Source organism: Pteropus vampyrus, unplaced genomic scaffold, assembly GCF_000151845.1.
Source record: "Pteropus vampyrus isolate Shadow unplaced genomic scaffold, Pvam_2.0 Scaffold3, whole genome shotgun sequence".
NCBI classification, from domain to species: Eukaryota; Metazoa; Chordata; class Mammalia; order Chiroptera; family Pteropodidae; genus Pteropus; species Pteropus vampyrus.
In genome coordinates this window covers 6,890,112-6,912,714 of record NW_011888784.1, presented here as the reverse complement: position 1 = coordinate 6,912,714, position 22,603 = coordinate 6,890,112, and the positions used below count along the sequence as shown (strand labels likewise).

Genomic DNA, 22,603 nt, shown 5'->3' with positions numbered 1-22,603 from the left:
AGTAGAATGGAAGTAGAGTACAGAAGATCTATGTTAGTTTCCAAATCTTAGAATATAAAGGGGTCTTGGAGATCTATGATCTACTCTTTTCATTTTATAAGAGAAGAAACCCATGCCTGAGAGAACTCAGTGACTTCTGTTCATTCACTAAATACGAATTACAATCCAGTCACTGGAGTAAAATGGTAAATTAAGGGTCACTTAGATCATTTGTGGAAGAATTGAGAAAAGCACTAAATGCTTCTTCCTCGCAATCCAGGGATTATTCCATCAGCTACTACATTATTCTTGGGTCAGGTAGATGGACTTAACTACCGACAGCAGAGAACCACAGTTAGAGTTTTGTTCACGACATTTCTCAGAGCCTGGGTTTGTGTAGGTCTCTCCTTTGGGGTGCATGTCGGGCCACCGACTGAAAGAATCAGCTACTGTCCCATATTTCCTCAGAGCAGCAGTTCTCAGCCTTGGCTGCCCGTTGGAATCACCCTGAGGATCTTGCAAAAGGCCAATGCATAGGCCCCAGCTTTTCACCATTGGTCTCATCTGGAGCCTGGTAATTGATATTTTTAACAAGTTCCCCAGGTATTTCTGACATGTGGCCAGAGTTGAGAACCAGACCCAGAGCGTACAGTAGCTCTAGAAGTTGGCACATTGTGGCTTAACTATTCCTCCAGCTACTGGGGAGCTGACAAATGTAAATTTGTCATAATCCAAATGTAAATTTCTACATGCACTGTATTTAGTCAGGAGCCCTTCCAAGACTGGTCTTCCAGACTTCCTCTGAAACATTTAAGTTCTCATCTGGGCACTTCCCATTTGGCTTTATTGCAGTTAGCATACAATCGAGTGTCTCCTCTTTACCATGGTTCATTATTTTCTTCTTTCTTCGTATAATCCCATGCCTTTGATTGGATTCTCAGAGCTGTTTGGATTCAGAAACGTGTCAACACTTCGAATGTTGTCTTTGCCACCTCCGGTCTCTTCATTCAGTGCTATATATGTCCCATACGAGTCCAAAGCTCCTATTGCATGTGACCCCTCCTCTCTCCTTTATTAAAACTTAATTTCTAATTTCTCATTTATGCTAAGTTCTAAATCTTAGAATTGAAGAATTGAAGATTTGATGGCAAAAACAAGGAGACTCTATCTGCCCTCATTTTATAGAAGGCTGGGGGAGGGTGCTCTAACTTGAGGTTGAGGGTTACCTTTGCGCATCTCATACGTCTTCTCCCTCTCGGAAGCTGAGAGACTGAGAGGGTTTCCGGTGTTCACAAAGCCCTCTTTCTTTTTACTGGCATTCACGGTTCCAGTGCACTCGTGACTCTGTGCGTGTGTCTCTGTGTGCTTGTGCGTGCATGCACTTGTGAGCACATGCTATGGTCTACAGTATGCAGTACCAGTAAATGCTCATAGATGTTATGGAAATGATGGAAAGGCTGTGCCAGTCTCGCAAACACAGAGCATGCATTATTCTAAGGCTTCGACTTTCCAAATGGGAACCTATAAAAACAGCTGATAGATTTATGTTCATGTATTAAACAGGCCACCCAGCCCCAGTGTAAAATCAGGGTGACAACTGAATACATCACTGTTCCCGGCAGCTACCTGGGTGCACTCATTACCCAGTGGAAAATGGGCCAGGCTTGTTCATTAGTACTCCCTTCTCCTAAGGAGAGCCATTTACATTCTGTCTCATTTAAAACAAACAAACTAACTCCATGGAGATTTAAAAGAAACCAGAAAGACTTTTTCCTTTATGGCCTCTGGAAGGTGGTACTCCTGTTTGCCTGTGTCTGAGCTGTCGTGGATGACGGATCGCTGTGCACCTGCTCAGAAGAGGGAATGGTTTCCTGTGGGGGGAGAGATTACCTATCGACATTAATTAGAAAAAGGTAGAAGCTGGTAAATATTTTGGGGAGAAATGACTGCAACTTGCATGAACAGCATACCGATTGTCACCCCTGTCACCTCGGAGGAACAAATGGACCGATTCCTGAGCACCTAACATGCAGGTCATGGCCCTGCAGGTGAGCCACCCCACAGACCCCTGGAGAGCAACGACTCATAGTCCATGGTAAGGGCGCTCATTGTTAGACCATGGGGACCAGGGAGGAAAGGGTCTACGCTGCCTATAGCTTTACTCTCTGAAATTCTGACGCCATAGAATTTCAGGGAGGGAAGTGGAGGCCGCAGGATGGTCATGGGAATCAAATGGTGGCTCCTCATCCTGCCCCGTCTGTCCTCCTGTGCCCCCACTTCACCAGCTGCCCCAGACTGGCACTTCCCTTTGTCTGATCTTTGGCAACTTGTCTGGACTTACTTCCTACTCGGCCCTCCTTGCTCTGGGGAACCATGTGGGCATCGCCTCCTGTTTTGACCTTATATCACGTGCCACACATTTACTCTCCCTCTGGCCTGTCATTGGCAGAAGTGGGCAAGCATGGTTTCCCTAAGTCCCCGGGACTCACACTAGCGTGGCTAGCCCAAGCCAACCTTACCCTGCATAGTCCCAATATGCCACCCTTCCTGGTCCCGAACTCTGCTAATGGCAGGGTAACCGATCTCCATTCCTAGCTGCCTTTGTCTCTCGCCCAGCAGCTTTGAGCAGGTTGCTTTAGTTCTATGTGCTTCTATGTCTCCTCTCTGAATGGGACACTATGGGAATAAACACCTTGGTTAAGGAAAAATCCACAGGGTTTCTGTGAGGGAAAAATGAGAAGAAGGTAAATGAACCCTGCAGAGAGAAAGCTCTTCACTGGGGCAAATGGTGGCACTAGGAGTAGGGTGAGTAGAGTGAAAAAACTAAACCCAGCTCTGTGATCCTCCCAGTGATTATGTGATCCCTCCCTGTGCATCGGGGTCAATTCTGCGTGTTAATGTGAGAGCTGCCTCCCCTATACCCATGAATAAATTTTTGTCATGCAAGGCTCCCTGCTCTACCCTAGTGGGGCGGGAGGAGGGGGTGGTGAGAACAACACATGCACTTGGAGGTATATTATACCAGCCCTGACTGAGGACGGGTCCCTGGGCCAGTGTCTGCCACCCCCACCCCCCGCCCCCAGACACCTTTGTTCTGGTGCCCAAGCAGCTTCTGGAAAGAGAAGGCAGGCGTGATATCCTCACCCACTATTTCTATGCTGAACCCCAAAAGTGACCTGATGTTCGAAAGGCTAAACCCCATGGCCATGCAGGAGCTTCAGAAATGGGAAAATAATGGTTCTCATCTCATAACAATTTTGAATGCCAACTGAGGTCATTTCTAAGTAAGTCACACAGTGTCATTCTGCAAGTGTAGACAACCTGTACTTTTTCTCTTGTAAACTTTTGAGTGTGTCATTTCCAGCCCCCTCCTAACCCCCACCTCTCACGTCCAAGGGGAAATGTGGAGACTGAGGACCGGGGGTGTCCCCAATCCTACTTGTGGTTCCTGTGGGGATGACGCTGCCTACACACAGTGAGAGCTTGTTCTGCCGACTCAGGCTAAATGCAAATAAAATAGCCCGGGGGTTCACTAATGCAGAATCCCACCGGCCTGTGCAGGCCGTGAGGACCTTCAAGGTGGGCTCAAGCCCTGAGTTAGCAGGTGCCTAGGACACGTGCAGGTCATTTTCAGCCACCTCAGCAAGAACCCCCATGACTTCTTTGGGGAAGTGTTGGCGGGGATCTGGTGCACTGCCTGTCATTCGCTCAAAAGTTGCATCCACCTCTCTTTCGTTACATTCCATTGCTTAATTTCTTACCACATTTTAAAATATCCCCAGCGGCCCAACAGAGAGGGCAACAAGGATGGAAGACTTAAGCCAAAGAGAACTGACACCACCTCCCACCCCCAACTCTAATCACCTCCGTAGTGGTCTTTCAAGTTCTCCAGAGGATTTAATGAAAATTCCCTAATTAAATACCCTGGGGATTCCTGTGACACAAAAGTCTACCCATCAGTATAAGAGAGTTACAGTCCTATTTTTTAAAACCCCACGAAGCTGATATACTCAATGTTCTTTACCTTCTCCCAGTGCCCTGGCCAGGACACCTAGCAGTCCTGCTCTAGGTACAATTCAGCTAAATTTCTGGAAGATAATCTATCTCCTTGAAGGAAAAGCTCCTCCAGCAACAGAATCTTGATAATAACTTTGACAGGCCTTCAACCGCCAAAATCCCATCTGTGGCTGATCTTCTCTCTTCCCATCAACCTTTAAAAGTTTTCACCGCACTATTTTAAGCTCACATTGTTAAAAGCAAGGCAAACGAAATTTCTCCTGAGATTTCTGGGCTTGGTGTGGCTGTGAGCTTCTCAGAGGCATTTGCTGGGGTTCTGGTCATGGCCGAGGCGAGGATCTGCTGCGGGGGACAGAGAGATGAGAACCAGCTCTGCCCAGTGTACTGAAAAGAATACTGGCTGGACGATTAGAAGAGGTGGATTCTAGAACTTGTCTGTCCAACACAGCCACCACCAGCTCCAGGTGGCTACTGAGCACTTGCAGTATGGACAGTTTGAATTGAGATCTGCCGCAAGTGTAAATTACACACTGGGTTTCGAAGACTTGGCACAAAAGAAAAAGAATATAAAAAACTCACCGATAAATGTATTGACTACGCATTGAAATGATACCATTTGAGGTATATCAAGTTAAACAAAATATATTCTGAATTTCATCTGTATATTTTTTACTTTTTTAATGTGGCTAATAGAAAATTTTAAATTTTACACGTGGCTTACATTATATTTCTCTGGGACAGCTCTGCCCTAGACAAACCTGTATAGCTTCCTTAATTGGTAAAATTAGGTGTGTGAGAAACCACCTCTAACCATCAGTTCTGCCCTCAAACCCTGGCCCCAAGTAGCAAATGCTGGGGATGAAGACATAAGACATGGAAACACAAAACAGTCATTAATGATATAAAGTCAGTTGTGATAAACTGCCAAATTAGTTTTTCTCACAATACAGATGTATATAGGCTACCATAAGTCCAGAGCACATCAAATTGGGAGACTATTTCTAGTGGGGAGTACAGTGAGAACAAAACAAAGATGAGACTATTATTTCTCGTTCTGCCATAATATAATAATAATGGGGAATGATGAGTGAGCATGCGTGAGTTAAATGTGTTTTCAGTAACAGAAAATGCCTCTGAGTTGTTATCTTTCCCTCTAAGAATATTTTTCCGACCACCCCCCAAACCCCCATCAAGACCGGGAAACAGATGATGCTGCCTGTTGCTCCTGGTTACTCAGAATCTCAGCCATTTTCTCCAAACAACCAAGTGTGGGAAGCTAGTGATGATGTGAGCCTCTCTGAGGCAGTGAGAGATTGTATTCGAGGATTCCAGCAGCAAAAGACAGTAAAGGTATTAGGCATTTTTCACTACTCAAGGAGAGGGAGAAAGTAGTGGCTGAATACCACTCCTTAGCACAGTGGATGGCTTTCCTGTCTGTTCTATGATCTTCCTTTCCCGCCCCCCACCACGAGGGAAAAACACCCCCTCAGCAAATGTGACTGTAGCATTTCATGAAGCTTATGTAAGAGTTGTGGTGATGAATCAATTGAACTATCATGCTATTCTGAGTTTCTTTAGTGTGGGGAGGGGGCACACCTTTGGAGAAAACCATGAACCGGCCAACGTCCTTTCTCTCCTTCAAAGTTCTCCTCCCAGCTAATTCAGGAAATAACATCTCAGAGGTTCCCACCTTGGTGTGTGTGCTGTTTTTAAATCCTTTCTAAATGGCTAAGAAGGCAATTCTTCTCAGTCATTTGCTTTGTGCAGCCCTCCCCTTTCCTGGCAGAGACAGTGTATGCACTCTATTAGAGCATTTTTTTTTCTACATATAATGGCACCAATTAAATTACCTTGCAGCCCGACCTTAATCTGGCAGGAATGATTATTCCATGAAACAGTTAGGGCTCTAATTGACATGAAGTGCCTGCAAAATATGTCTTTTGCAGCAACCCCTGTCAAAGTCACATTGATATGCTAATCCCTATAGCTGGCAGAATCACTTCATAAAGAGAGACATTGAAAATTGAATTATTTCAATTTCAGTACCTAGGAATCTAGTGATCTGTCTGTATATGTAACTAAGTAGGTGCAATGCTTTATATGGGTAAACAGCTGTACTAGGGCGTTGCCATGGAAACTGCTTGACTCATGGCAGTTGTGTTAGTGATGAAGTCATTAGCAGTGTGAAATGTACTTTGAGGTTGTCAAGTGTAACACTCCAGGAATATTTCAACGGTATTAGTGGAGCTTTTTCATTTACATAATTTAGGCTTTTGCACATGATCTCATTATGGTGCAAGAAAGGAGTGGGTTGTGGGGGCAATTGTACCCAGACCAGATGCATCTCCATTGCACCATTCAATTGTTATTCTTTCTGCTGAAATAGCCCCCCCATAAGTCTTATGAGAAATTGATAACTCCCTTGGAACAATGACTTTGAGAAACCCTCTTGGTGGTGGGACAGGCTAGATTAGCCTAGAAACCATTGAGGGTATTGGAGTGGTTTCTCTTCAGATGCATCAGTTATTTTTGTTCTGATATTTTATTAACCCTATAAATTAGAAAATAAAATATGAAAGATTTATTTTTTAACTAATATCCAAGTGAGCATTGACCCTTTCATATACATCCCCATTGGGTCCTCAGTGACCCCAAGGATGATGCGATGTGCGATATTAGTGGAAATCATCCTCCAAGTCGAAATATAAGCTTTTTAGTTGGCCCCCCAAAATGTGACTGAACTTTCTCCCAGCTCTCCAGAGTAAGTTTTGAATAATTTCTGGCTGTTTCACAAAATTAGATTACCCTGAATCAGGCTCTGAATACTCTTCCAAAAGGAGAATTCTAAACCTATTTTAAGCAGTGATTACATCGTTAAACAGACAGCTTCCCACAGGGAACTTTTTGACACTCAGAGCACTCAGGTGTGTGAGTTTAGGTGTTTGAGTTTATAGCTACATCTCAATTTTTAGTTCCGCATTCTAATTTTTTTCCATCCATTCATTCATTCACATATTCATTTATCAAATATTTATTGAGTATCTATAAAAGACACTAAGAAGTGCTCTAGGTGGTGAGGTTAAAGTTTTAAACATAACAGACACAGCCCCTGCCTTCATGAAGCTTAGTCTAATGGGGAAAACTTATTCTTTAAAAAAAAAATATATATATATATACACACACATACATACACACACACACACACACACACACACACACACACACATATGTAATTATATGCAAATATGTATGCAATTATAAGAACCAGAAATGATGAGAGCGACTAAAGGAAGTTTCCTACTTTAGATTAGAGATATCGAGTAAGGGCCTCTGGAGAGGTGCCATTTAAGCTGAGACTGGAGAGAGGAGGATGAGCTAGGGAAGAGTTAGAGGAAGTTCATTTCACACAGAAGGAAACATCACATGTGAGACACTGAGGCCAGAGGAATTTGCTGGGATGCAGAAAGTTAAGGAAAGTAGGAGTGGTCAAGGGATGAGTTCATCTTAGGCCTCTTCTTTGGTGGGTAAAATAGATATCGTGTGAAAAGGGTCATTGAGTTTACCATATCCAAGTGAGTTTGATTTATCAAAGATTCTACAGAGGGTGAGAATCTTCACATTTTTCAGAAATTCAAATACTTGTCAACATCTGAAATAACCAGGCATTTTTATTCCTGCCTTTCCCTTACATATAGTGAGTCATCAAGCAGGTATTAGAAATTTACTCAAGAAGTAAGTTCTGGGCTATGCCATAGAGTCTGCTCTAATTTATTTTTCTTCCCTTGACTTCTAAATACAGTTAGTTTCTAATGAAATTGCCCTATACTTTGCATATTCTTTGCTAATGCATGCTGTAAATCAATATTAGTACTATTAATATTGGTATACTTATTGCTGTCTCTATTCAATTGTAAGATGTTTAAGGACAGGAGCAAGCTGTCATTTTGTATCTCCCTCAATTATCTCTTAGAACTATACTCTATAGATATTGTAGAAGTTTCTGGAAGGACCTGTATGAAGGGTAACTATAATATGCATCATGACATGCCTTGCTTGGCACTATAAAATTCCTATGTGCCTATAAAGCTGTACTGTTTTTCTGCAGAGGGATTTTGCAAATATTAATAGGAGTAACTTGAAAATGATTTCTATGCTCAAATATATATGGCTACACAATGTAACACCTTTATGAAGACACACGGTGCATTCTGGAATCTTACAAGCCTGGAATCCCGCTTTAAAGATTGTATTTGACTTTGTTTAACCCTAAGTTCACAGTCTCAGTTGATCATAGACCTCCCTCCATGTCTCACTCCATTTTTGGCCAAAGACATCTCAGCATCCATGAAATGCAGTTTGGGGAACCCAGTTCATTGTAAGGCTTTTATAAAACATTGGAAATACATATTTGTTTTTTTTGTTTTGTTTTTGTTTTGTTTTGTTTTGTTTTAGTTTTTGAAAGCATAAAACATTCTTTAGGTTAAGTGAATTCTTAACAAACTATAAAACTAATCCTTTCATTTCATTTCTCATTTGTCTAACACACTGATTACCTGCGGTGGATGATAGTGTGCCAGGAACTCATAGTTCAAGGAAAGCAGCTAATAAAAAATGTGGTAAGTGGTAATGCAGCTTGTCTGAAGGCCTGTCCTGGCACAGAGGTACAAGCCCCTCTCCTTCTATTTTGGCCCAATGAAAGATTGTGTTATATGCCAACAACGGGGCATTTTTCAACTGATTCCACTTTACCCATTAACTCAGCATCTCCTTTAAAAGTTCCTTAATATACATTTTTTAAAGCATATTTGTCGAAGTTAGAGGACAACCCCTGGAAAGTGCAGCTGCTCGCAGCCCTCTAAGCCCCTCGATGCCCCACTTAACAGCAGTGGTGGTGATCGTGACCATGGTAGGCATTATTAGGGTTGTCATATGGCTGCCCAATATTGTCATCAAGAAACTGCCCATCCTCCTCACACCCCATAGCTTTCTACATCTGAAAAGAACAAGGAAAGAGCCCATTATAGACATTTTCCTAGATGTGTTTCCTTAGAAAAGGTCAGGGCATAGTCACTGCTGGATAAGAATCAGCACATTTCTCGGAAGCAATCCCAATCCTTTCCATCAGTCCTGCCAGTGAGGCATGTCATGTTCTGTCCATTTTTACAGGCCTTATCTCTCTGCTGCCTGCCTTTTTGCCTGGATAACTGATTTCTGCGCTATCAATTGCGTTGGCTATGGGAACTATCTGAAAGACCATAGAAGTGGGCAAAACACCAGGTTTATACTTTTCCTCTCTAGTGTCTTTTATCATAGAAACACTTTGTTAGATTCTGATTTTTAGCTATACAACCATGGGCTACTGAGTTAATCTCTATGCCCATCTGCAGAATGGGAGTAGCAACTATTACTGACCTCAAAGGACTGTTAGGAGCGTAACTAAGAGAAGGATGACACTGGGGGAGCATGTCTAACACTAAGTAAGTACTCAAAGAATATAAGATGTTATTTTTATTCTTATTATTCTTAACACTCTTTATCAGAGGCAGGTTTAGAATTAATTTTGTTAGTCCTCCATTTGAATTAAGCAAGGCTTCAGTGAGCACTAGATGTGTAATTCAGCAAATATTGGTTAACTACCTGTAATGTGCAAGGCTTTACACGGGGCTCTGGGGAAGTAATGGTAAATAGGATAGAATCCTGCCCTTAAAGGGAAGCACTCTAAGGGACCAAGAGTCACTATGTGTCCGGTCCTGTGCTAGGTCCCGGGATGGGCTGGGATAGGAGCAAACGTAGGAAAAAACAATCCTTGTTTCCCAAGGATCCTATAACTTGGCTGCTGTGCAGAGACATTAGCTTTAGATGCCAGGAGTAAGTTAAGATGCCCAGTTGATAGAAGTATCTCTGTGGCATTAAGTAGAAAATGAGAGGTAAAGCTAATCTGGCTATAGCTGTCACCCAGGGGTCATTTGGTATCTCAGGATTAGCTAAGACAGTTTCTTAGTCCTCTCACCTTTCCAAATGGCCACTCCTAATCACATGCTGGATTTGGCTGTTGGGTTTATCAATTACAAGTAACCGTATTGCCCGCTAAGCACCTCAAACCAGCTCTGTAGGACCATTGATAGAAGTAGATGTTCCCCAGGCTCTGATTTCAGGAGAGGTGAGGGAGTATTGTTTCTGAAAATGGTGGCCTCCATTTCCCAGTTTAGGGAAAAATGTAAGACAACTTCTTTTCTGAATGTATTTTTCCCAGGGTAACCATCATAAAAGTGTCTGTCTCTGTTGGCTGAGATATTTTTCTCTTTTTCAAATATCCTATTGTTCTTTTCATGTTTATTGTTTCCTTTATGTCTCTTTGATAGCTTCTTTTTGAGGCCTTGTAAGATATTTTGATACTGAGTAAGGAAGGCAGATGTGAGCCCCTCTATTATTCTGCCTCTTATTTTGATTTAAAGTTACATGCTTCCCTATGGAAGGAAACAATAAAAATACAGCTCTGGAAGATGGAAAGAATGTGGGAAGATGAATAGAAACCTATTTCATTGAAAAATGAAAGAAGAATGATATCAGGCATAACAATCAATATAAGAGCTCATGAGTAACTTTTAGATAGTCAATTAACCCTATAATAATTGCCTTGTTTGAAGACTGTATTTCTTGAAGGTGCAGCGACTATTGAAAGACAGTCTAAAACTGTGGATTCTTTCAATATGTTGTCTAATTCAGTGTAATCACCATCTTTTATGTATTAATTACAGCTTAGTTTTGCAATCGCAAAGAACAGAAGAGCTGACATAAAATCAGGCCATGTTTGATTAGCATTCTTTGACAGGATTCCGATCAGGGTGGCATTTTGACTCATCCTCTGAGGACAAATGTAGATGCAAGGTTTTGTTGGTAATTGTGATACTGGTAGTACACCAAGCCAAGATACTACACATGGAAGTTATTTTCAGTAGAAAAGACAGAAGGGTTCAAGGAAGGCTTCATTCTAATTACCTGCTAGCAATAGATTTGGGACAGGTTACTGAACTTACCTGAGTCTCGGCTGCTTAATCTACAGAATGAAAGTAAAGGTAGCAACTCTCTTGATCAGACAGGATTGTTTGGAGGATCCAGTGGAATAATGTATGGGAAGATACATTTTGTAAAATTTAAACTGTTAAGCAAGCGTTAGTGTTAGTCCTTGAATGACCAGAAACACCACTCCCTGATGGACAAATAGCTTCATCTTGGCTAGTCTTCTTCAGGGACCAGGTTAGGTGTCTCTGTGAACAGCAGGTACTCAATCTGTGAGACTGGCCGAATGGTCTGGCCGCCTGGCGTGGGCATAACCCTGAAGAAGAGAGTTTACAATCTCATTTAGGACACAGATAAAATGTGACAAGCCACTCATTCAAAAGGTCAAAATAAGTTCACTTTAAAGACAAAGAGGCAGTTTATACTCTAAGCTTATGTCTCCATTTTAAAAGTGAGTGGAAAAATTCTTCAAAGATGAATTTACTTAATCAAGCCACAGTTGGAGCCATGAAAACCCTATAATCATAATATAATATCTTCTGAATATTTATTACTTTTAACTAGACATATGCATCACTTCTTTTATTCCTCACATCATTCTCTATAAAGTAGCGAGAGAGATTATTTAAGATTTAGGAAAATGTGTTCTAGACCCATTTGTCCTAGGAGACATCCCTGTAATTGGTGGAGCAGCATTGAGAAATCAGGTTATCCAGGGCAGTGCTTGTTGATGTTACTTAGAGCTAATAAAATTCCCATTTATTTAATTTGGTTTATTTGTTTGTTTTCCCTTCAATGCAAATATGATGGTGTAGCCTGCAAAAGTCTACTGCAAGCCCAGGTTATACCTATCCAAGGACAATATCAAGAGCAAGTGTGGAATTCAGACCTGTTTACCCTCTACTGATCAAATCATTTCAAAATAGAATTTCCTTTTCCTGAGGCCCCTTTGGCCACTTTCTGTTCTGCAGCCCTTGCTCCTTGTAGCTTCATTTTTCTTTCTCTTGTTTAGACAGTAAATCTGATCAAAGACTATCTGTCTGCTGACTTTCCACAGAGGTTAGCATGCATCAGAATGTGATTAATGTTTGATTGTATATTAACATCATTTTAATTATGAAAACTGAAATTTAAATGAAAATACCCAATTTAAATCTCTCCCAAAGTCAGTCTCCTGTGTGGATCTCTGGGACAGAAGAAAGGAGAATTCTTTGACCTACTTTAGTGGGAAGAATGGGAGATCTTATACCTCCAAAGACCAGGTTTTCGTGCTTTTTAATATGACAGTGACGTTTTTTTCATTTTCAACTAAGAAACAATTCAAGTTTTTGTGTTTTCAGAGACACAATCTGGAGCTGTGTTACTTGACCCATTGGTTGAAGAGCCATTGTTTAGCCATTAAAAAATGCAGAGTAACTGATAAAGCTCATCGCAAGCCTTCTGGCTAAAAGGTAGTTTTGTTTTACAAATTAGGTTCTTTGACACATTAGAAATTCAGTAAGAGATGTGGCATTCGGCCTGGGTTCTGAATAAACAATGTTCATGAGAGATAGCTCAGTTCCTAATACATAACCCCTGGGGTACATCGGAGTGCTACTGGGGTTGCTGATGACATCAAGTTGCCATCAATAAATGAGAGTCCCTTTCTCTTTAGAGGGTTTCCAGCATCCTGTGCAAGGGTTTAATGCTCTATGTAAAAAACAGGGAACTCTCTGCATGCCAGGTTTACTGTCATCTTCTTGGGGTCTCTGCTATTGTTGTGATGTAGATTAATTCCAGGAAAAGCTAGGGTCATTCATGCCAGAGCATGTGTATGCATACACACACACACACACACACACACACACACACACACGCACACACGTCTTTAAAATGTAGCTGAGGAAAAAGTCAGAAGCACAAAGGTCCCCTCTACTGTCCTGTTCTTGTTTCAAGTCATGGCCTAAGAGAGCTAGTTTCCAACACTTGTGTCTTTGACCCATCTTCTGTGGCTGTCCCAATGGGTGCTAATGCTTGAGGCTGCTGTAAGATGTGCAAGGGATGGCTTCCTAGTTTTTAAATTATTCTTAGTCATTTGGATGGTAATTAGGTTTGTAGTTTCATCTTATGCATTTTTGGCAGGAAGAAAAGTATTCAGCCCTGATTAGTGTCCCTTTGGAGGCCAGACCCTGAGATCAGGCATAGGTTTGTCCTGGGCACAATTTAGAGGAGAGGACTATGACAAGAAAGGAAAGAACAGAACCATTCTGCCTAGTCTCCCTTTGTTTCTCTCATCATTATCCTTGTCGTCAGTACCCAGTGGGCACTTTGCGTATTATAGCTTTTTTTACATCTTTTGCGTATTATAGCTTTACCTTCCTTTCTGTTTTCAATGTGACTAGTGAGTTAGGGACTGTTGTATCTTCATTTTGCAGTTGAGGGCACTGAAGCTCAGAGAGGTTAAGTAACTTATTCAAGTTAACACAGCTAATTATATGTCAGAGCCTGCTCTACCTTGTCTCCAGCTCACTGTAATTAACCAATATGCTGTTTTTCTCAAATTGAAGTCATAAAGAGCCACATAATTTATTTCCCATTTAATTTGAAATTAATGATAATAGTGGATTGTAGTCATTTATTCATTTAATCAAAGGAAGTTCAGTTATTACTGTCTTAGTTCACTTGGGCTACTAAAACAAAATACTACAGGCTGGGTGGGTAGCTTATAAACAACAGAAATTTATTGCTCACAGTTCTTGAGGTTGAGAAGTCCACAATTAACTAAGGTACCAGCCTGGTCAGGTGAGGGACCTCTTCTTAGTTCATAGTACAAGGGAGGAAAAATAATTTCCCTCTGCCCTTCAGAGTTCTTAGTTGAGACCCCTGTAATAAAAGACTAGATAAACAAAAGTTTATTAACATGTGTACCTTGTGTATACATGGGAGATCACCAGGGGAAAATTAGTAATTCTCCAAGGTGGCTCAGAATTTAGGTTTAAATTCCATCTTTACAGAGAAAGAGGAGGGAGGATGTAGGCATTTTAGGGCAGAGTAAATGTTTTTTAGGACAGATGAATGGACCCTTAGAAGAACAGATGTGAGATATGATTATTTGTGACAAAGTTTGTCTGGCTGCTAAGGGTTGGAACAAGTAGAGAGTTGGTCTATGCTCCTGGTTGTAGGCAGTTGAGTGCCATAGAATTATCAGATGTCCATAGTAGTAGAAACCTTACAGAACAGTTTTTCCAATGACTTAATTCAACAGATGAGGACATTGAAGCCCAAAGAGGGACGGTGACTTAGTTCAAATTTTCTCAAAAAGTTATAGACTGAGACCCCAAGTTTCCTTGCCTGAGCTCCTTGTCTCCTTTCCCACCACAGTAGCTAATCCTACCAAAATGTCTGGCTTCCTGACATCTAGGGACAGAGAACTTCTTTATTTCTCCTTTCATTATCCATTCTTTGGCTTTATCGAGTTCTGGGTTAGGGTCTTTTTTCGATAGCCAATAGAAACTCAGCTTCTTTTACCAAAATAAAAATAAAATTTACTATAAATTTAAATGCTCATCCTAGTACAAGCTAAGAAATCCAAGATGTTTTAGATGTCATCTTTACTTATAAAATACACTTTATACAAGTGAGAGAATAGGACATGTGCATGGAAATTGTTAACAAAAATATAAACTGTCGGTGACCATGCCTAAACTGCATTAACTGACCAAACAAGCTACCAAAACAATTCCTCAGAAAGACCCTTCCTGTAGAAATCAGCACTGGGTAACTATGAATAAAAGCCAATCTTTTATGAGAGATGACAAAGCCGGGGTTCGAGGCCACTGTAGATCAATAAATTTTCATGAAAGTGTCCAGGGTTGGAGATCTTGGGAGAGACAGGGCCCCTATAATGGACATTTCCGAGGACAGCCACCAATACTGCTACTGCTCTTATCTCTGTGGCATTTATACAGTCTTAAATTGTGTCCAAGATGTGCCAAATGAGGAGACTCCTCTGCCCTCTTCCATAATCCCTTGTGTTCTTTATACTGATGGGTCTGAAATGTCACAATATCTTTCACCGTGGAACCACCTTGGCAAATTAGTTTATAAGCTAGTTGAATAGTTGAAACACCATGTTAACTTTAATAAATATGTCTGTTCTCATTATATTATTATTGTTTCTTTTTTCTTCCATTTAGCTAAAAGATAAAGATTCGAGCTTTATACCAAGAAGATAGTCTAGAACAAATATTTGAGCGAGATTTAGCCATCCTCACCTGTCAATCATGTATCCTACCCAAGCACTTATGAGGTGATCCAGGCATGTTATATGCATTGTCCTTGAAAGCCTTCCACATACAATAGACAAGTTGGACCTATCAGTTAAAAGATACTGATGACACACCAGTTGGACTATTGTAATTTAAAATGTGCATTTTAAAAACAATTTGATAAAACTGAGTATTGAAGAAATACAGCTCTTCAGAACTTGGGGTGCTTTTCCTTTTTCTTATTTTTTTTCAGATTGGGCAAAATATGTTGATCACATTAGAATACTGTTCTATCTGAAAGTGTCCAGGAAGTCATTCTTTGCTGTTTCAGCTCAACAAGCATGGTTTCACCCAATCTCCATTATTCTACTCCCTGTGCTAGTCTTTCGGCCTCTCCATAGATCTCTTTGGATTATGCTGTAACTGTGTCTGGCTGGTTTCCTGAATGAATTCCACACTTGGTAAGCTCTCTGTCTTATACATATGCTCCTTGACTTACGAGAGAGTATGTCCCAATAAACCCATTATAAGTTGAAAATAATGTAAGTCATATGCATTGAATATACCTAACCTACTGAACATCATAACTTAGCCTAGCCTACCTTAAACGTGCTCAAACACATTAGCTTACAGGTTAAAAACAGAGCCATTTTATAATAAAATGTTGAATATCTCATGTAATTTATTATGCATATTGCTTTCACACCATGGTAAAGTTGAAAATCCTAAATCGAATCATCATAGGTTGGATATCATCTATACTTGTATTCTCCCTGTGCCTCCAATAGCATCACAGTATCTTGCAAATTACAGAAACTTTTAGAAGATATGATGGTTAATTAATATGTAATTGAAATCTTTTTCTCATTACTTGACATCTTGACCCATGGAAAAGATTACCAAGAGATCATATTTTTCAGGGTTTTATTTTTTGTACAAATAAAAATTGAATGATCTTTAATAAAGTTTTCCAATTGCTGGGCCACTGATCCTTGTGAAGACTGAAGAGTTATTGCAAGAGGATTTGAATTGCACATGTACGTAAATATTTTTCTGACAAACACATAACAAAAATACAAATATTATCATTTGGGGATATGCAAAATTTTTTGGTTTATGTATAAAAATCTTTTCACTAAAAAATATTAGGAATTAATCTAGAAACTGTAAGGACAAAATTAGACCATTACTTGTTGGTGTCTCAGGGCATAAGGGGCAAAGACGGTGAAATGAAGTCAGCCATGAGATCGCTGGTTCTTGTTCATGGACCGAGGTCTGCTTTGTGATGTGACTAGTGATACAGTTTTGGTTTTTGTCTATATTTCTAAGCTTTTTTCAAAAATGGACAAGTAGGACTGAGCTTAAACGGAAGCTGAAATGAGGTATTTTGAGTGACTGAGGAAAGCTCTGAGGCCCTTCCAAATATACCAGTTCTGCCTTAGCATTTAGATTAAGGCTTTGGATCTTGTTAGAATGCAAATCCTAGGGATAGGTGCTCTATGTGTTAAGAGGGGATGATCGTTATTTAAGCAATGAATGGAACATCTGTAGCTAATATTGGGGCAAAAGAAGATACAAGATTCTGAGCACTGAAGATGAAACTGTAACCTCACTACACAGTGCTGTCCTTGGACCCCTGTGATGTAGGTAACACTCAGGATATGCTCCCAGTCTGGATTCAACTGCTGGAGAGGACTCAGAAGCCCATGAAGTTTAAGAACCACCCCTGAGTAAAGGTTCTTGTTCCCTATTTCACTTAGAAACATGGGTTAACTCTTCATTAGCACATCGAACATGTCTAACAGGGGTCAAATGATGCTTTATTAGAGAATACATACATACATATATGTTACCTTGCTCTTAGGAGTTCACAAGAGACTGAGAGGCAGAAACTCCCCCTAGGAATAATTCCACAAACACTGCTCTCAGTCAAATGCAGAATGAGTGCTTCCAACCTGACCTATGACAGGGGTTGGGAAAGAGGCTGATCAGCTTGAGATGGAAGTGGTCCTGAGGTGAGATGAGACTTGTTCCAGATACAAAGAGCTAATAGGGAGGAGGTGCCAAAGCATTTCAAAAGCAGCAACAAGGTCTAGGTGACTGGTAGAAAAGAGCATGGTTGTTGGGAAGATAGTATACAGTGCTCAATGAATGTTTGCGTTAAGGAAGGAGTCTGAGGTCCCCAAGCCTTTTTTGGGAGCAAGGGTGAGTCAAGCCAGTAAAAACTGTTCAATGTCATTACTACTTTCCAGCTCAATGTGTCCTTCAAAAGTTATAGAATATCAAAATCTTAATCTTGAGCAGCACTTGGATGTCATCTAGTCTGACCTCCACCTGTGGTAGGAATCTCCACTCCGGGATTCTAAACAGCCTTTGCTTGAATTCTTCCAGTGACCAAGAGCTAGCTCACTGCTTCCTGAGGCTCTTGCTTCTTTATGGGTCAGTTTCATTATTCGAAGACTCTCCCCATGATTTTCTGATGCTCTGTCTTCTTAAGTTCTTTCCTCACCCTCCTTCACACTCCACTCCTTCCAACTCACCATGCAATACTCCAGACCCTCCTGACCCCACCACTTATCACACTTCCTCCCACTACTTCAGATTTAGAACTCAAAATTAGACCTGCGTCTCTGCCTAAGTCGCCAGCTTCAGGCTTCTTATTATATTAATTGCTACGTGAAGCAAAGATGACTTTTTTTTAACCAGATTTCTCCTCAGCTTTATTATTGTTCGGAAACCATAAAACTGAAAACTGCATTTTTATGACTCTAAATGACCTTCAGAATTCCAGACACAGCTGACTCCTGCTTGGTTATAATATTTTGGCTCATTAATTTCAGAAAAGATATCCGATTTATAATTTTATTAAGTTTCTGAGGATTTTTAATACTGTGTTTCTAAATATGATGAACTTCTCACCACCAAATTTTAATTAGGGAGCATATTAAATCCTCAATTAATGTCTGCAGTTATGCATATTTAATATCCATAATATTTGATCAGGATCCTTTCACCAAGGAAGGAACTGAGGCACTTGGAGTCCTTGATTCTCACTGAATCATGGGGTAACCACTTCTGCCTCTCAGTCTCCCCTTGCCCAGTAGAGTCCACTACGAGATATTGGTTAGGAACAAGTAGCACTCTCATTATTAGCTTCTCCACTGGAAAGAGTAGAGAGTGTTCTGCCACCAGGTATGCAAGAGGCATAGCATAGATTTTCTGAACAAGTCAGTCAAAGCACATGAAGGAACTTTTACAACTATATGCCTTAAAGTTACTTTATTTCCTCTTTTCATCTCTAATTGATTTCCTTGTGAGTAGGAGTAACATGCATTAGTGCAGACTTTTGCTATAAAAGGCCAAATGGTCAATATTTTAGGAAATACAGCCATAAGGTCTCTGTTCCAGCCACTTAATTCTGCCCTGATAACACAAAAACTGCTGTAGACAATACATAGACAGATGGGTATGGTTGTTTCAATAAAATTTACTTATGGACACTGAAATCTGAATTTCGTACATTTTTCACAGATCAAGAAATACTATTATTATTTTCTTCAGCATATAAAAGTGTCAAAGCCATTCTTAGCTCATGATTTGGCCTATGGTCATAGTTTTCCAAGCCCTGCTTAAGTGGAAAGAGTCCAGAACTGAAGTCAGGGGACCTGGAATCTTGGTCTAGCTGTGTCACTGGGTCACTGATCAGCTCACAAGAAAGCCACTGTAGTCTCTTATGAACCAGTTTCTTCATTTGCTAAGTAAAGGGTTGGCCTGAATGGTAACTAAGATGTTGTTCTAAGGAGGAATGATTCCTTCCACAGCAGTAACTTACTCAGGTATGCTATCTAGATGCCCCCAAGATGATTTGGTCTCATTTCCCTCTTGCTTCTTAAAGCGGTCCCTCTCATCTACCACTAGCAGGCCAATTGGAAGCAGAACAAAATTAGCCAGACCATTGGGAGTACCCGAGGCTCATGGTCTACAGTTTGGGAGACAAGAGCTTCATTCTGGCCTTGGTTACAACAGGAAAGATTTCTCCCTCTGCTCTCTTTGGAACCTTTATTCTCTTGAGAGCTGCAGAATTTTCATCTAGAAAACCCATCAAGGGAAGGCCGACCACTGGCAGAAGCCCACAGGATTCTGAAGCAAATGACATGGCTGCGGAATGGAGAGCATGCTCTTCCTTCCAAGGGCTGGCCTTCAGCCATATTCAAGCCACCAGAAAAGGCTGAACACCATCCCACCGTTCACTTTGGCTCTCATCCTTTCAGCAGCCAGATCTGTCCCTTCATACCTTTCTCCTTCCTTTAAAAACTCACCCTTGGGATGAGAACATAATTTGGTCACTCATGTTGAGACAGAAACAATTGTTGAAAACTTGTAACACTGGAGAAAGCTGGAGGAATTAGGCTTTGATCATTATATGAGTCAACACTTAATGGGTCCTTACTATCTACTAAGCTCTGTGTGTACGTGTACACACATGCATGAGTGTGTGTGTGTGATTTCTCATCTAAAATCACCGTTTTGTCTACAGTCATGCTGCCCTGAACACGCCCGATCCCATCTGATCTTGGAAGCTAAGCAGGGTCGGGCCTGCTTAGTACTTGGATAGGAGACCACCTAGGAAGACCAGGTGCTGTAAGCGTAATAAACAAACAAACAAACAAACAAACAAATAAAATAAATCGCCATTTCAAAGATGAAGAAATTAAGACTGAAAGAAACTTAGTGACTTGTTCAAGGTCAGCACCTATTAAATGACAGAACTGAATATGAACCCAAGCTGTCTGACTCTAGAGCTGCTATTGTTACATTACACTGTCTCTACAATAGTAAAATTTGGAGAATCAGTATGTGGAAGAAGTGTTTTGGGAAGAGCTTGCCAACCACTTAATCATACATACTGTGTAGCTGCCACTCATTTTTGTCTCTGAGTGAAATTGTGTCTCTAGTCACGTGCTTTCTTTCCTTCATTCACAATTTGCCAGGAGAAAAGGTACTTGCATGGGAATCTAGGAGGCGATTTTCCTTAGAGCTGTTGGTTCTACCTCCCTCTCTTCCTCTCAGGTTGCCTTGCAGGATGATTTCATCCAGATGGCCAAATAATATCTTCATTATGAAAATAATTGGTTAACTAAAGCTAATATTTACAATTTATACTCTGAATTTTCTTTCCCCCTGTTCTGAACATAGCAAAAACATAACACTTTGAAATGCCACCGGGGCCATCTGTTCTTTCCTATCAATTCTTGACGTCATTTGAGTGGCTTCGTTATTTTAGGTTTTCCATAACCATGATTGCGACAAGAAGGCATTTCAGAGAGCTTTAGGACCACTGAACAAGCAACTCAGGCTTGCTAGGGACCCAGAGCTCATATTCTTCTCCCTTTCCTGTTCTCCGAGTATTTTTTTCTGACAGGTAGACTTCAGGCTAAGTTTTGGAGATTCCTGATCCAGTGGTTGTGAGACTCGTTTCTTAGGAAATGCTTCCTCCCTCTACATGCCAGTGATATCTTCTTTCTAAAACATCTGCCCAAGTGTCCAGGTTCTACACTCTGGACCTACACAGAATAGGGTGCTTAATGTGAGTAGATGTTCCCCACTCATTAAAAAAAAAAAAAACCCACTCATATCGTTTTGGAGACTTCCTTATTCCATAGTGAGCATCCTGAACTCCTTCAGTGCGCCTCATATGATTTGGCATTAATTATGCTCACTTCCCTGATCTTTCTCCTCCCATTAGACTTCAGGGCTCCTTTTAATGTAGGCGAACATAATTCTCAGAAGCACTTTAAGAACTATTATCTCATTTAATTTTCATAACCACCCTGTGAATAAGAAGGACGTCATGATTTCCATTGTACAAATGGGGAAGTTGATACCAACGGGGATGAAATTATGCGTTCAACATCAGTCCCTGATTTTATCCAGTGAAGAGTTGCTCCTCGGCCACTGCTTTTTTCTCTGGAACCTGTAAACTGCTCATGGCATAGCACCTTGTAATGGAGGTGCTCACAGCATTTGTTTTTGACTTTTATTTTTGTGTATGTTTTAGCTCATTTTTAAATGAAATACTGCAGACATTCTAAAACAACATAATTAATAACAGCGAACATCCTTGTAGCCATTACCCAAATTAAGAAATAAAACATTACAGAGAATCGCTTACATACCCTCTGCAATGACTCCATCCCTTGTTCTTCCTTTTACCTCAGAAGTAACCACTATTCTAAATTTGATCCTTATTTTCCATTTTTATATCTATCTCTACTCAATTTTTAGTATCATTTTGCTTTTTATTAAACTTCATATAAATGCTATTCATTATATAGGTAAACCGATGTTTTCCTTCATTCAGTAGTTTGGTTTTCAGACTCATCCACAGTGATACATGTGACTATAGTTCAGGTTTTTTATGCCCTATAATATTCCCCTCAATGGATATTCTGTTTATTTACCTCCTCTACACTGTTAATGAACACAGTTTCTTTCCTATTTTTGCCATTGCAACAATGCTTCAACACACATGATACTTGTCTCCCTGAGCACAAGTTTGTCTAGGGTTTGCTGAGAAATGGAATTATGAGGTCATAGGATATGTACTTCTTTAGCCTTATTAGATATTGCCACATTGGTCCCCAAATCAACAGTGTCTGTACAGTACAGTGGCTGAAGGACTTCATGGGACTACCTCTTCATCCACACTTAATATCCTTTGTCAGCCTTGTAGATATAATTATCATTGTTTTAAGAAAAACAAACATTATTTTTTTCTAATTTATATTAAAGTGCAGAATACTAAACTTAATTAAAGTTAACTGGCCTGACCGAGCCACATAGGTCCAAACTAGAATGCAAGTTCTTTTTTGGCAGGAGTTAGAAACTGGTGTGCTGCCATCAGCTATTAGTCAAATATTTCCTAGGGGTTGGTTTGTGAAGAAGATGATCCTAGGTGTCATGAGACATTCATAGAAAATACACTTGCATTTGTTAATGCTGATGGAGACAGTGGACAGGTAAAGTGGGTTTGCAATTTGGACTAGTGCTGCTTTTGGGGATACAAATGACATGTATACTATGTCAGGCTATGTAACAGAAAGACATGATCATGTGGTTCTATGGAAGTGACCATGCTCCATACTCTCATTGAATAGCAGAGCAAGTGAAGACCACAAGTGATAGCCCAGATGGAGGTTCAACTCATAGAAATGGAAAGTCAGCCCAACTTTGAAGATGTGCTCAGAGATGTGCCCTGCTGACCTGTGGGTGACAAGAAGGCACAGAGGACCTGGGCAAGGATATAGAGACTTGCTAGCCAGGAAGGATGAGGGTGATAT

General features: G+C 40.6%; 1 pseudogene; it reads left to right on the top strand.

Annotated features, from left to right (window-relative positions):
* The first annotated feature begins 19,792 nt into the window (after window positions 1-19,792).
* On the top strand, window positions 19,793-19,911 carry LOC111741816 (annotated as a pseudogene).
* The last annotated feature ends 2,692 nt before the right edge of the window (window positions 19,912-22,603 follow it).